This window comes from Corapipo altera, unplaced genomic scaffold, assembly GCF_003945725.1.
Source record: "Corapipo altera isolate COAL_440 unplaced genomic scaffold, ASM394572v1 57, whole genome shotgun sequence".
NCBI lineage: Eukaryota > Metazoa > Chordata > Aves > Passeriformes > Pipridae > Corapipo > Corapipo altera.
This window is the reverse complement of record NW_020884905.1, coordinates 4523176-4539762: the sequence shown is the minus strand read 5'-3', so window position 1 is coordinate 4539762 and position 16587 is coordinate 4523176. Positions and strand designations below refer to the sequence as shown.

Here is a 16587-nt window from a genome sequence, read left to right as displayed (position 1 = left end):
TTCTATGAACTGTTCTTTATTTTACATATGAGACATTGCATTTAATGCAAAGCTCAGAAGTCTGCTGCCAGCTATCTGTACCTATGTGCAACCAGGTCTGTCTTCCACAGGAAGTGTGAAGATAGTGAACAGCAGTGGGAAATAATATTATGCTCCATTTCAAAACAGTTTTCGTATTCTGAACTAGAAGAGAAGTTCCTGTGTTGACTTAGAACTAAGCTTCCATCTTAATTGTTGTTAGAGAACCTTTTCCAAGTCTCTCTCTAATTTTTGTGAGCTGGGTAAGTATCAAATGCAGCCTGGAATTGTACTGGGAGAAGTGGGTTAGCAATGATTCTCTTCCCAGCTTGGCACATACAGCTATCGTGTGGCTAAACTGCCATAAATATTGCTGCTTGTAGTAAATCGTGAATGTATATAGGAGCAAATCCTGAAAGCAGGAGACAGTGCACATCTTCTAGGAAGGATTTTGCAGGACTTTAGGTATTTCTGGAGATCAGGAATTGATCAAGTTCTCATGCTTCATTTGGCCTTGTTGAGCGGGCAAGTCCCTCAAATGTGCAAGCATGGTAATGCATTTCCCAGAGGGAATGTGGAGACTGTGCAGTTCACTTGCTGCCATGATAGAGCTCACAGGTGATGAAGGAAGAAGCAAGCAGCAATACTGCAGTCCTATATACTTGCAGGATACATCAATGTCTTAGGAATTCCTGTGTTTGGAGAAGTCTCCATCCTGGTGGTGCATGAAGAGTTTATGCCAGTACTCCATTGCTAGGACACGTAGGAGGGGAGAGTAGCAACCCACTCTGGGGCTGGAATGGCATCTGAAAAGGTTCAGGCATTAACTCCATCTAGTGTGTTTAGTAAATGAACCATTACATCTGTTCTTGTTGCTTCTTTATGTTACCCATTTATGTGAATGTCCATCCTCTTCTTGTCCAGCTTCTAATAACTTACAATTTGCTGTTATTTTGTACAAGCATGCTCTCTGCTTGGCAGGAGCCAGCTAAAAGGCTTTCAGGTAGTACAGGTATGCAAGCCATATGCATTTAACACCTGGAGGGGTGAAAAATAGAGGATGAAAATGGATCTACCTGCAGAGTAAGAGAAAGGAATAATTGCTCAAAGTGACAGGAGAGATCTAAAAGATCATTATTACTACTTAGCCCAGCAAGGCTATTGGGAAGTATTACTTGCTAGTAGGCACCTATGACAGCATGGTGCTTAACACAGTCAGATATTAGTCTGTAGTGCTTGTGGGCTTGCTGTTAAATGGGTACATTTATTACTTGCTGTTGCTTTTTCCTGTTATAGAAATGCTAATTCTAAATTTACCACTACTGTTTATAAATCTTCATTATAAAACACTGAATAAAAGTTTCTTTTCTTTTCCCCTCCCTCTTACTTGCATACCTATGTATTGTAGAACCAATACTCTTGTCAAAAGACATTGCAAAGCAACTAATGTGATTAGTATTTGAAGAGTGTGAAAGGATGAAAACCATAGCAGGAGGTATGTGGAAAAGCCAGGCACTGCAATCTCATTGGCAGTGCAATGTGAAAATCTCTCGAGCCAGGGTTCAGGCTTGATATAAGGGAAAAAGGAAGAACATAGCTCACTATTCTTCATTGAAAACATAGCTAACCTGCAAGTAAATAGTGAATTGATGGATCATTTTAAATTGGCCTTGCTCAGTAGCAAAACTGCATAAAATTGTGCATGAAACACTTTTGCTGGGTTTTTTTTTGAATTAAGTTGTTCATTATAGCTAAAGGTGTTCATCATTATAGGGGAGGTCCCGATCCTCTGACCCCTGTTGCCTTGGCCCTGTGGTCTAACCCTTGTTTTGGCTTTCGCTGGAGCTTATGCTGAGCTGATTCAATGCAAAAGCCTGGCAAAACACTATTTAGTGTACTAGTTTTCTGCTGGTTTAACAAGCTGAATTAGTTTGATACAGTCTGACAAGTACCCGAGTCAGTAGGAGAACGGGACAAAGATCAGTCTCCCTTATGACTGCTTGGGGTGTAACTTTGTATTTGCTTGCAAAGTAATTATCCTTGGTTTTGGTTTGCGGTTTGGTTTTTTTTTTTTATTGTAGTACATTATTAAACCAAATGGCCATGACTTCTTTACAAGAGTTGTAATATATATGTATATAGCTACATATATGCACGTACGTGGGTATCGAATCTAGATCTGGTATTAAACAGGCTTAGGATCCATACTAAATATATTTATCTAAAATAAGAATAAGTAGGAAGTGTAAGGATAGAAAGATCTAAAAAAAATCTCTTCAAGAGCACATAAATAGCATGTCTTGAATTGTTGTTATCAGAAAACAGATATGCTCAGTTGCTGCAGCTGTGACGGTTGCCTGAAAATTTAGGAATAGAAGGGAAACTAATCAGAGTCCCATGATGCATAACCCATGATAACTGGTAACTGTGGGCTCATTAATCCCTAACACTGTCAGCTTTCCTCAGGTTGCCTATGTTTTGTCTAGATTAGTGCTCTATTATGGAGCAGTGATAGCGGTTTCTGTGCTCCATAGAGAGTTTTCTGCTACTTAGGGATGACTCAGGTTCTCCAGCAGCAGTTGCTGAACTGTTGTATTTCAACAAGTGTTATTAAGGCAACCCAAAGTTGGTGTTGCTTTTTATGAGGGAGGCAAAGTTAAGTGGCTATGTCAAAGCAATAGAGACACTCCTGTAGTGGAGATGAAAAACTGCAGAGGGGAGAAGAGCTAGAGCAGGAGCTAGTCCGACTGTTGTAGAGCAAGCCATTTTCACTCCTGAATAAGTTCCTTAATCTGGCTGATGAGAGATACTGCTAATTTTTCCTTCAAAGCAGCCTGTCTCATTAAGGAAACCTGGTGAAGTAACTTGAGGGCTGTGCAGGGACTGATTCTGTAAGGTGCTGAGTTTCTGAGTAACTGCTTAGTGAATGTGCTTGGCTCCCACCCAAAGCCAGTGGGAGTTAAGGGTGTTCATACTATTCCAAATAGCCCTTTTTATTCTTAAAGATGTCTTGATAAAAGGATCTTGTAAAACAAAGATTTGTTTTCTTCTGTAGATATAAATTATATATGTGTGAAAAGGTAAGTATTCTAGTTTAAAAAATGGCTAGACACAAGCAACAATGTCAGAGGCAAGTACATCTGAATCTTATTTGATTTAAATCTGTTTTTATGCCAAATATGTGTGGTTTTGCTACCTTGAGAAATAAATCCACTAAATAGTCTGAACTGATAACATATTCTTACCTGCATTGCTTCAGAGGAAACTGATAAACTTTAGTTACAAAGTTTTAAATTTACTGAGTCTTCCTTTTCACTATAGCTGCCTGTTTTTCTGCATTTAATAATGCTAGCAGCTTATAAAGACAGATTGATTTTCATTGCCGTAGATTTATACAGATCCATCAAGAGTATAAACAGAGCCTAATATTCCATAGCAAAAGAGACTGAAATTCTACATTGCAGTAGGTTACCATGCATAGTTACATTATTTATGATGTTAAATTTGAGTCTTTTAATAAGTTAAGCTCACAGATAAAGATTAATAGTCGATAGAGTAGTACTTCTAATACCTTGATGAAAAGCACTACATGTTTTGTGCTGCCCAGCACTTAGTTCTTAATATATCAAAGATGTTTGTGCTGTAAATGTTCAACTGTCAGAGAGAAGCTGAAGCAGTGGGCAGATGGGGAAGTGGAATATGCACGTGAGCTGAATGTTCTGGAGTCAGCAGTGAAGTAGCAAATAGTGCATGACAACTTGTCTTTTAAGACTTCAGGCTTAATCAGTTCAGATCTCAGTCATTTGCTTCCCTTGGAATATTGCTCCATGACCCTGCAGACTCAGAACAAAACTGGAGGAGAATACAAGTCGAGTTTTGGGAACTTTTTTTTCCTCTGAAAAAAGTTGCTGTTTTGTTGCAGGGTTTTTTAAAGGGAAATAACAAAGCTGTGCTGCAGAAGTGTACTATGGTTAATAAGGCTTTGAGCTCCATTAAGTTGCAAAATCCCACATTTTTCAGAATTTTCTCTCTTTAACTGTATGCCAGTTGATTTCAGCTCTGCCTTTTCCCATTAACAGCCCACCCTTAAGTGAGTTTTAATGCTAGGAATAATTCCGTAGGGCAAAGGAGTCCCCTAAAGCTTCTAGATACATTGAAAATTATTTCCTGTGTGTCTAGGTAAACATTCCTTCTGTTCCTGTATTGAGGTCAGGGAGATGCTAATCACTGTGGTTGCTGCCTCTCCCTTAGGGTCCAGCTGATGATAAAATTACAGCCTGGTATGTAGGAGAATTAAGGCTTGTGCTGGCATGACAGTAAGAGCTGGGAGGGACACAATGGGGCTGTTTATTTCAGTGGCTGTGCCACTTTTGATCATTCATAGATAGAAATGTGACCTAAATAGTAGCCACAGCCAACTGTAGAACACGGAGTAAAAAAAACCATACTGATTTGGAGGCAAACTCAGTAATTCTAGAGGCTGTCCTTGCTGTATTTTGAAAGAATTGAGCTGGCAAAGAGTACCGGAAAAAATACTATTTGGTAGGGAAAGCTTTGGTTGTAGGTCTGTGTTTCTCCCCGTATGAACATTTGTTTGCATCCTTAGTGTTCATTTAGCTAGCAGCTGTATTTTTGCCATCTACATGGAGTTAAGTCCGTGGCTTTTTTGATAGTTACATCCATAAGTCAGTGGGGAGGGAGTAGCATTTACCTGATTTTTTTTCTCAGGCAAAGTAATATGCTAAAAAATCAGAGAGGTTTTTCAGTATAAGCTGAATATACTGATATTGAATCAGATTGCCATTGAAGCATGGAAAATGCAGCCTGTGCAGCTGGGTACCTGACACATTTGGATATGCCTAATCATGTCTTTGCCTTTCCTTCCCAAAATGATGTGTCCTGAGACCATCTCCAAGTAAGAGAGAGAGAATATATGCTGAAGAATTACTGCAGTCATTTACAAACAGTCACTTAAATATAAAAGGTATGTGTGCATGATAATTAAAGATTCAAAAATTAAGCTACTAGCTAAGTCTTCAGAAATATTACCCAGGAAGTTTAAGTGAGCATTTGTGAAGCTCCACAGTATTTTGTTTTTCATTTGTTTTATTTTTTTAATCTCCTGTTGGGATGCCAATTTATTTCAGCTTTTAAATGCTCCAAGACCTTGCATAAGGCATTTCTACTACATTCTCCTACTTGTGCTTTACAACGCCTCAGGCAACTGTACTCTCCATCTCCCCCTGACGGCGCTATTGCCTGATTCGGTGAGTGCCGTGGCAGGATTTCAGGTAAGGACATCTGCTTTCCAAAGACAGTTTAAAAAAAAAAAAAAAAAAAAAAAAGAAAGTCTAAATGAATTAAATACAAAAAATAAGCTCTTTGAAGTTTGGTTGTAAACACACCCTTGAGTTCCAGTCTCTGCAGTATGGAGCAATGCCCTGGAAAGCAGGAATGGAAAGCTTATGGGGGGCAGCAGTACCAGTTTATCTTTGCTGTGTACAAAGCAAATGCACTACCCAAAGAGCAAAACACTAAGTGATTTCCTTGTTTTAATTTATGTATTTGAATGCAAAATGTGCATTTCTAGCTTACTTTTTGCTGCTGGGGTGTCTGCCCAGTTTTGATGCTAATCAGTCCAAGCTGACAAGTAAGCTGGGTTATTAAGATGGATGTTAATATTACAGAAGTTGTATTAAATGGAAAAAGTTAGGAAATAAGAAAAGTCCTTTTCCATTGAGAAAGATCTGCCATTGCTTAGTTGTGGAGGAAATAGAAATTCTGTTCATTTTCTTCCCACTTACAGTCCATGTCAGAATAGTTACCTGGAAGCATGCTCTGCTCCCTAATTTCCCTTTTGCTGTTATCTCCGTGTGGGGCACTGTAGTCACTACATTGTTTGGGCTATGCCACTAGACTGGAATTTACTCTCCTTCCCAATCCTCAAGTCACTTTTGTTGTTTAAACTTTTCTTGAATATCTGTTATTTTCTTCAGGTGCCTTGAGTGGCTCTGCTGAGAAGAGTTTTTGCTTAATTTCTTTTAAATAAATAGGAAAATAAAACACTTGTTATTTTGGATCTGTGCATAAGTTCTGAATAACTTCCTAAGGCATCATGTATTGTCTTCTGGTTTTATTCTATGAACGTGCAACATAACATACTCTACATGATCTTCAAACATAATTGAAGAAACATTTTCATTATGTAGAATGAATGAGACTTAAAAATCAAATGCATAACTTGCTGATGGCAAGCATTTAAATGTCTAACAATATTTTCCATTACTAATAATCTGGCAAAATGTTGATTCTATCGGGTTATGTCAGCAAAGAAATAGACAGTGGGTTGCTTGGGGTGTTCCTTTGCTGTTTTGCTTACTTGCAATGAATCACAGTTGTCTCCTCTTGCTTCATTTCTGTGTTTTGAGAAATCTATTTAATTTATTGCTTCCAGCTCAGGTCCTTCCCTACTTGACTCCTCATCCTCTGATTTTTTCCTGGATTATACCATGATGTCTATCTCCATGAGCTGCTTTGTCCAGTCCTTTCACTCTGGGTGCATTTTTCTCTCTTGAGGTTGCAGTCACTGTGCACTGTGTCCTCAATTTAAATCTCTCTGCATGCATAATTTAGCCTTTTGGGATCTTTGTTTCAGCTGGGTGTTTCTGTTCTATGAAAGGGATGTGTAACTGCATACCCCCATGGGGAGGGTGACTTCTCATGTGCCAGCTTCAGTGACATTTTTGGCTAGTTGTTTACAGGAATGTTTCACTGTGATCATGCCACCAGGTATCCCCAGACTAGTCACTAGAGGTCAACATCATCTTTTACTGGAGCACTAACTACCACATAATTATAGGATAGTCTCTTGCTTGTAGGAGACCATCACTGCAAACACCTTGAATGTTCATGATGGGATGTTACTGATCCTGCCACTGTCCAAGGTTAGGAGGACAGAAGATGAAAGACAGGGCTTAGTACTTTCTCAGTGTGTGCTTTTTAAAGGTACCAGGAACAAGAAAATAAAAAATCTGAAGGCCTTTGCGTTTCTGTGCCTGAGGCAGCTTTTGGTGAGTGCCTTGGGGAAACAGTGGCAAAGCCAAGAGGGGAGAACAATAAAACTTTTCTGGAACCATTGCCATATGTCAGCATTGTAGGTCTTCCAGCTAATGTGTGTAGCCAGGGATTCCTGTCAGTACAATATGTGCTTCATCAGCATCATAACACCTGGGGATTCCTAGGATTTTCAAGACACACAGGTATTATCTTTACATTCCTACTTGGAGACAATTTTTACTGGTTTTAGCTTGGACAAGCATGCAGTCAATCTGAAGTCTCTGACAAACTGTCTCATAATTGGAAGTTGAGAAAACTGCAACCAGGGAAGAAAAGCCTAACACTTCAACATTTCATAAGCAGCTGAAGGAATGAAGCCTGGCCTACAGATCAGTGTCCCTGAAGATTTCCTCATACTTAAGCTATTTAAAAGTGACCTCCCTTTTACAGATTTTCTGGTGTTTTAACTTAAACTTTGAGGCTTTCTCTTGGCTGGAATGCTTGCAATTACTATCTTCTTCCCCTAGGTAGCCAGTTACCTCTTTTCATGCAACTGGAAGGAATTCTGTTTATCTGAGATTTCTATTCTTTTGTTACATTTGTTTGAAATCTACCAGCACATTCAGTATTTACTAGAAGAATGACGTATCACATCATTACTTTAATGTTTATTCTTTGCCTAATTTCCTGGGGGAACATGATGTAAGTATTCTTCATCCTATGAAATCTGCAGAAACCATATTTGTTACTATGAATACAGTATCCTCTGGGCTAATTCATCCACTCTACATTTAATAAACTTTGAAAGAGGTGAAGAAAGCAACACTTTCAGTGAGAGCTTGGATCAGTTTCAAGTGTGCATCTATATATACACCAAATCTCCTTTCAGCTTTTAACTTTATCTTCTAGGTCTGAGAGGAACATTGAAGATGGGAGAGAGGAAGGGAAGATGGACCTATCCAAAGGCACAAAACAAGATTGCCTGGGTGACCCTGGGTGTAATTATCAAGGCTTTAACTAGTCAGGGTTTTCATTGTTGCTGTTGCTTCTGTTGGAAAGTTCCTCATCATTTCCTGTCTTTCTGGTTCTTCATAATGACATAGTGTTCTTGTCAAATTCCTAGAATTTGAGCCAGTAGTACTGTTTTATTAGTTAGACTGGAAGAAAAACTGAAACAGTAATTTACAATATCTTTTTTTTTATTCCCTCCCTGTAGGAGTTTTCAATTGCTGTCAGGATACTTGCCAGGAGAGGGAATGCAAACTGCACTCTGTTCTGGCTGGGCTGCCATGCACTGCTGTCTCCTTTTCAGCTAGTGCAGCTTCACTGCTTCTGGGTTTTAAGCTAAGGCCCGTGGGCTGTGCCAGGCAGCTCTCCCAGCTCATCTGGACTAGCTCAGGATCTCTGCACCATGGTGCCTTGTGTGGAGGAGTCATACTGTGATGCAGTGAGTAAAGCCCACACCACTGAGATGCTGTGAAGGCAAAATATAGGTGCAGGGCAAAACAATTCTTGTGTTCTGTTCAAAGCTGGTGTAACACCTGTTGTAGCCTGACATTGCTGCCTGCTTTCCCAGTGTAAGCCTGGAGGAGGTCTGTCTATCTGGTATCCAGCGCTGTTGTCAGGGCTAAGCTGAAATTCCATGACTAGCGTGAGCTGGCACAAGCTGATGGTGCTGCTGAGGGAGATGGCTCTGCTGCCCTCTCCTCCCTCCTTCCCCTGCCTGTGTGCAAATATTTCTGCAGCTGTGCAGAAAATGTCTACGCGGGTAAGCTGAGCAGGCCTCGAGTGGAGATCCAGGCACGAGCCTGCTCTCTATGGATACTGCCTGTTGCGGTGGATCCATGGCACAGCTCTGGGCTGGTCAGCACCCTTCCTGCAGTGCTCTGGGTGACAGAGGCCACTGACTGTTTCCAGCTGGCAGTTTGGATCCAGCCCTGTTGGTGGCAAGGGAGTTCAGCTGTATGGATACAGGCTGTTCTTTGCAATAAGTAGATGTGAAAAGTAACTATAGTATCATATCACTGTTCTTTAAATTTTGATAAGCTGACCATGTCTAGTTGCTTATTCTTGGATGCACATAAGTGGGTTTTTCTTATTACTGCCTCTCTCTCTTTGCTGGACTAAAAACTAAATAAGTAACAGAAATATGAAAGCATTTGAAAACCTGTTTCATGAAGTGCTATACCTAGTTTTTGTGTTCCATTCAAGCATCTTTGTATATGGTGGAAAGACCACCTGAAATTGGAAGAATGCAGACACTGAACAATAACTATGATATCACCTGAGTTTGAGACCTGATGTCTTATTAGAAGGTGCAGACTTTTATAGCCGATGCCAGGACCTGAGCTAATCTTGATAAAGCTGAAAAGCAAACACTTCCATGATGGAAACCATACCAGACTTTGCATCTCCAAGAATCCACTTATTTCTAAGTAAGCCTTCCTCCAGCATGTTGGAGCAGAGGCTCTCTGAAAGAAAAGAGCAGAATGCTTTCATTGCATGCAGAGGTCAAACTTTTATACATGCTATATAGTACTTTCCTTTGATAGTGTTCTGCTTAACCTCTGCTCCAGAGTAGGTTCTAGTCAGCAGCACTGATTTCTTAATGCACATGAATGGTCAGGTTTCCTATTGCTTTTGAGCTCCCAAATACAATGCTCTCCTTTCCCCTCAGAACTGTAAAGTTCACCTCTTTCTATATAATTATTGCCTTTTACCTAGTCATTGCTTTATTCTTGCTAGATGGAAGTATGGGCATGGAGCTCTTAACCTCTCCATTAGCACCACATTCAAGTTAAAAGTGGATTTGGCTTCATAAGATAAAATCATGGAGAATTTTATTTTATGCTAAGATAATTTTGCTCTGCTTTGTTTCAGGATTTGCTCTTGACATGTAGGCTTCCTGTTAGCCTAGCAAAGGTCTTACAGCATGTCTTGTTTTCTTCATTCTTCTTTTCACAAACTAAAATAGCCTAGTGGTGCCCAGACTGTCAGCATTACCTTTGTTCCTTCTTTATACTTGTATTTTACACAATAATCTCCAGGAAACAATCCTATTCCTGGAAATTCATCACATTCCATGCAGTTGTGTGGCCTCACTGATGGTGTTCTTCAGCTGCTTCAAGTGATTCAGTGGAACTTCCATTTGTGTTTGGGATTCCTGGAAGGTTTGTCATATACAATGCTCTAAAAATGCAATACAGCAGATGAAGCTAGGCATATAAAAATGCACAGTTCTGTCTCTTAAATTATTATTAGCCAGTCTAAAGGGGAAGTTTTCTGCTGCATCATTTGAGTCTTAAATGTCTCAAGTGTAAGCAAGAGTCTTTAGCCTCTTGCTGAACAAAGAGTCAATGTACCACATACAGTTCAACCAGACTAAACAGCTTGTTTCATCCCCTTAGGTTTTGCTATAATAAACAATCCTACCTCTAATCTCAGCTGCATGCAGGCATGTTTTAGTATGTAAGCATATGTGTATGTATATGGAAATATACACAGACTGAATTCTAAATACTTTAGCCTGATAGTTGTTCATACTGATAGAAAGTTCTGGCAATGCAACCTGGAATGCTTGGACAACTGCAAATCACATTCACCAGAAACTCCTACAGTTGTGAGAAGGGAAGATTAGAGCACTTAGACTATCATCCTATACCTGTGTGAATGGTTCAGAGCCAGAGCCTAGAGGATACAAAAGCATTTCTAGAAGACAGACCATTAAACGTGGAATCACTGACCCAGCTGAATTTGATGTAGTCCCAGTGGAGAGCCAACCAGTGACAACCTAGGAAAGGGGAAAGTAAAAATGAAAATATCAGGTGTGTGCTATGTGTATGATGCCTGAATAGTTGGACTGGCAATTAGTGCAGGCCACAGATCGCTGTTATTTATGCCCCCTCATCACAAAAGACTGTTCCCAGCACTCTTCCTAAACACTGCAGTGAGATACATGGTCTTTTGGGCTGTTCCCTCACTGAAGAGGTGTGAAGTAGCCAGCCAGAGCTGAAGTTGTAAACTATCCCTAAGGTTTTTTTGGTGAGATGTTTTTCCAATAGTTGTATTCAAATTGATTTCCTAGTGAAGTGCAAGGTGCAAATACATGACTGGAAAACAACAGAGAAAAAAACCCTCTTACCTGTGTGTACTGAAATGGGAGCAAGTCTGAACACAGCAGACATGATTGCCGTGGGGTCAGATACATTCCACATTAAGCGACGAATGAGCACAGTGCAGGATGTGTGCCGACTTCCGCTGTCGGAAGCAGAGCTGGCCTGGATCTGCGTCACGTATAAGCAGCAAAACATGCACCCATTCACCCTCTGCGTGGGCCTAGTGTAATGACACATGGAAATACTGAGAGCTGTCTCCTGCCATTACCCCACTGCTCTAAAGGACTCCACCGGTACCAAACTAGAATGATGGTGTGATGTTCATGCCATCCCACCTGCACTGATGGCAGCAGCATGGACTGTGAGCTGTGCCTGCACACCAGGCAGGAAAGCTTACACCTGGACATGCTTTTACTGCTGACTAGCTCAGTGAGGCTTAGCACTATAAATCCAAAAATATTATTACTTTTATCTGACTAACTCTTCTGTGTTGAGAGTCCCACAACTCTTAAAGCTACTGAGCTCATAGAGAAGCCACCAAACAATACTTCACATTTTGCTCCTTATCAGCTATGTCTGTATCAGATCATCCCCTTTGCAGGTACAGTATGGACTAGCTCATCCCCATCCCCCTGAAGCTTCCTCTCTCCTGCCAAGCAGCACATTTCAGAGAACCATTTAGATGTGTGGGTTTTTCTCAGTGTTGATCTGTTCCAGCAATTAGCACAAAACATTGTTTAAGTTTAGGCAGCCAAGACTGCTGCTGTATTTTAGTGCTTTCTAATTTTGAGAATCTATTCTAATCCTGACCCTCTCCCAGCTAACAAGCATACCATATGTCTAATTACTCAGGTTCCCATGCAAAATAGGAAATTAAAAATTCCAGATGATTAACAAACATTTCTTTTTGTTTATTTTGAGATGACTGTTTTAAAATACCACAGAAAAACATACGGACCACGTTCTCAAACACTTAATTATTTAGCTGTGTAAAAGGGATTTCCATTAAGAATGTGCTATTTGTGCTTTTTAGAATATGATTTACGGACACAGGTTTGCTAGCAGTAAAAGATCTGCAACTAACTGTTTAAAGACAGTGGACAAAAAGGTGGGTAATTCAACAGTGGAATTTCATGGTGGGGGAGACTAGGGAAAAACATTCCAAGCTGAGGTGAAAGTGAAAGACTTGAATCCTCTTTGAAACATCCAAGCCCAAAGCATGATGCAAAGGGGGGCACCGACAGCGACAGTCTGTTATCTCTTAACAGGATATCAGCCAGGGGAGCATGCCGTGTAACCAGTGACTCAGTCCAGCACAGCATTGGAGCCAGGATACTGGTCGGGATAAGTCACTGTTCTGGCAAGTGATAGACTTCCCTAAAAGTAGAGCTTCTTTGTATTCTATGCATGAATTTGGTTGTGGGCAGACTAACTGGGCGAGGAGCAGAGAGCTGTTGAGAAAACCAAGTATGATAGAAAACCGAACACTTGAATTAAGCCATCTCTCTGTGAGTGCTTGAATGAGGCTAAGAGATGGTGTCCCTGTAGAAAGCCTATTTGTATGTCAGACCAGCTACAGCATTTCAATAGAGAACATCAGAGGGGGAAGGCTGGGAGGCAGGACTGGGGTAACCTCAGCTACCATGTGAGGACAGCAAACCTGCTGATTGACTCCTGTCCTAATATCCTGCCCAGAATTGTTTGTCCTTGCTACCACTTGTTTATTCAATCACACCCATAACTGTGCATTGGCAGTAATAAAAGCCTCTGTTATATTGAAAGTAGCATTTAGTAATTGTTAAGTATTTGCTCTGAGCTCAAGCTGCTGCACTCCATCCCTCCTGCCTCATATGAGCTACCCCCACTCATTGCATCACATCTAAAATTAGATAAGATGCCGTATCCCATGAAGCACACGGCTCAGTGGCTCAGAGCTGCCAGAGCCACACCAAGCACAGCTGCGCAGCTTCTCAGTTAGGAAGATGTTTTCAGACAGGTCACTGAAGAAAACCTGATGATGATCAGAAGTGTAACAGAGGTAAAGCATCCTTCAAATCCAGGAGCTCCAGTTCAGCCAAAGGTCAGAAAAATGGGAGCTAGTCCTATTTCTTTTGTTATGTCTTTAGCTCTCTGTTTTCTCATCAGTATGTGGGGACAGCTGTCAATATCTTCTCTAGAGAGAACTAGTTGGCCCAAATTCTCCCCTGATGTAATTGCACTGCTTTCATTGTAATCGTACCAGAATGTGGCTCCTCTTTATTAGGAACAAGAAAAGAGCTCATGAGATTAAACGACCTTTCAGCGTTTTCCTTCTGATTAAAGCAAGTTTTAGTATTTAGAAATGCTGCAGGCTTGAGAAATGACTGTATTCTTCACCCTGCTCTGAAGCTTTGCTTCTCCTTCCCAGTCAGCCCATAGCATCCATGCAATTTATTTTAAAAGTCTGTATTTCCAGCATACTGCTATTATTTAAACATCTGGTGCAATTAAAATTTATATTTCAAAAACTAATCTAGGGGAAGAGGGGTTAAAATGTAAAGCTAGAGAAAAGCAAACTACAGAAAGTGATACATTCTGACAGAAACTTCAAGCAGATAAGAAGCACTAGAGCTGTCAAATCATTCATTTTGGATTTGAGCTGAAGCAAATCACAGAAGCAGTTTTTCAGTGCTTCGTCTGAAAGCAATTTAGCTTTTCTGTGTTAGCAGATTATGCTGTTTTCAACAGTTGTTGGAGAGATGACTGATGAAAAGCATTTTCACTGTGGGTGTGTTTCCAAGTATAGAGAGAGCTCTGGCACTCAAACCCTGCGTTTGTTGCCCTGATCTCTCCTGAAGCTGAGGGTAAGTGGTCTGCCAAGCTCTGTGCAGACCATCCCCTCAGACCCAGCTTCAATGCCACTCTTGGGACCCCAGACCTGAGAGTATGGAATGGTTTTGAGTTTTTTCAGGGTGCATCCTCAAATTACGAAGGGATTAGAGACAAAAAATAAAGAAACAAAACTGAGAAGGAATCAGTAGCAGGTGGGGGCTGTATTCTGGCAGGTGCTATGTTGATGCTGAGTAAGGACTACAGAATTAGGCATCTTGAACGTGGGTCACACTTGAGATTCAGCCCATGGCTACAGGAACAGAGGATAACTGCAACATAAGCACTGGCAGTGTGATCTGTTCCTGTGTCTAACTCAGTTTGGAGGCTGGTCTGTGATACTTTTAACTCGGGTGTAAATCAAACCCTGCTCTTGGTTCTGTTGTAGTGTAAGTACTGCAAGGTAACGCTCAGTAGCAGCAATAACACTTGTAGAATTTGTAAGTTATGAATGACTAAACAGGCCAATTGACGCTAAAGCAGGTATCTTAAGTTTGTAGTAATGACATTTCTCATGTGACCTATCCCACATTCTTCTGGAGTCAGTGAAAAAGAGGCAACAACAAAATCAAAGGATGTCAAAAACTTGCAGTCAAACAAGTGGTTGAATCCAGTTGCTGTTGTCTACCGTTTTAGTAAAATAAACATCCCAAAATTACTTCAGATTTCACCTGCTTAGATGGTCTTAAAGAAAATAATGCAGAAATTCACAAATAAATTACAGTTTTCTGCAGAGAGCAGAATTTTTCCACTAGAGCAAAGGTATTTGGAGTTGCAATTGTGTGTTTGATAGTAAACATATTTTTGGGCCTTCTTCCACCAGAAGCTCACATACCAGAACTGCACTAAGCCTCCATCCCCAAACCCACCAGCTATAATTATCCATGGACCATATTTCCTACTGCAGTATCAGTGACCTTGCCTGTAATTATTCTTCACAGGGGAAGCTTAGCTCAGTCTTCCAACTCCTGCAGCAACTCTGAACAAAAATAACCCAAAAGTCCACAACAGGAAACGTTAACAATAGCAGGATTATGGGCCACCGTATCACCATAAAATAAACGAGAAACTGAGAGGGAGTTCAAGGAAAAGCAGCACCATGATTAGGTAACGGGAGGGACTGACTTATGAGAAAAGATTAAATGAGCTAAGTGATGACGAAAGGGTGAAAGGAACGACTGCCTCCAAATGACTGAAAGAAGAAACCATCCAGGACAGGGAGGGATTCTTTAAGCTGCAGCCAGGAGTTAAGAGTAATGGAAAGAAACCAATAAAATGAACACAGCAGTCACCATAACTATTTCTTTAGCTCAAAAAAACAGAAACCCAATGCTTTTATCCATGTGGAAACCTTGCTTATTTGTCCTGTTTTATTCTTTAGGCATATCCCACAGCGCATGGGGCTAACACTTAAAATTACATAATGGTGCCATATTGCTGAAATCTTTTAGGTTGGCAGCTCTGGAGGACTGTGAGGGAGCTACGCTGACAGCCCCTTCCAGCTCCTGTCAGACTCAGACCCTCACTTCTTCAGGTGCCTCAGAAAGCCTCGAGGCTTCAGCTGAGAAAAGCAGCTCTGCACAGCAAAGCACTTAAGCAAACACTTAAGGAAAACGATGAGCTGAACTCCCACAGATATAAATCACATCCACGATTCCCAAATGAGGAACCTGAGTCTGCCCTCAGCAGTCCCTGAAGCAAATGGGTCAGAAAGTACATGAAGTCAGAATTACCCACAGCTATCCCTGGCAGACCTTCGGTTCACATCCCAACCCAGTTAATATTTTTGCAGCAAAACAGCTGTGATGCCTCATGTTGTGTTTGTTTTCATTAACTCCTCCCCAGTGGGCTTATGTATTTGTATTTCCTTGTTTACATACTTGAACTGTCCCTAAGGGGATACACATGCTACCCCTAAGGTTAGGGGCAAGTTACTGGAGGGCAAGTACCTCCCTCTGATGCAGAATTTGTCCTGTCTCTTCGTTCTGCCAGAGATGTAAATCTTTCTGGAAATGTTGGACAAAAGTCTCTTTAAACATGTGGTTTCTTTCAGCAGCAGTTTTCAGACTGTGCTTTTTGAATTGCTGGGCCAGAAGTTTGTGTTTCCAATTGTCACTCTCTGAGACACTTTTCCATTGTTAATGCAATCCCGGGCGCTTTACAGCCTGGTGTCTTTATAGTCGTTCCACGGCCCTGTGTGTTGAGGTCGAGATCTTTCCATCACAATTTCTGCTGTCACCGTCCCGACGCGGCGCGAAGCCGCCCGCGCGCGCAGGGACGGCGACTCGCGGCTCCCTCCCCGCGCCCGGCGCTGCTTCCCACGGCACCACCCCCGGCCCAGCCCGTCCGTGCCAACGCTCCCCCGCCCGGGGATGCCGCGGGCGCTCCCCGAGGCCGTGGCTCCCAGGCAGCGTTAGCGGCGCGCCCGGGGGAGCGGGCGACGTGCGACCGTCCCGCCCGCAGGGGCTGAGGGGGCTGCCCGGCCCGGCCCGGCCGGCGCCCCCCGGCACCGCCGCGTGCGTCAGACCGG

General features: G+C 41.6%; 1 protein-coding gene across 1 annotated transcript in view; it reads left to right on the top strand.

Moving 5' to 3' along the window:
- The first annotated feature begins 13158 nt into the window (after positions 1 to 13158).
- Positions 13159 to 16587, top strand: part of LRRC8C (leucine rich repeat containing 8 VRAC subunit C) — a 26964-nt gene continuing 23535 nt past the window's right edge. Inside the window, exon 1 of the mRNA XM_027651736.1 lies at positions 13159 to 13269. The gene's annotated coding sequence lies outside the window, so the exon portion shown is untranslated. The remainder of the gene's footprint in view (positions 13270 to 16587) is intronic.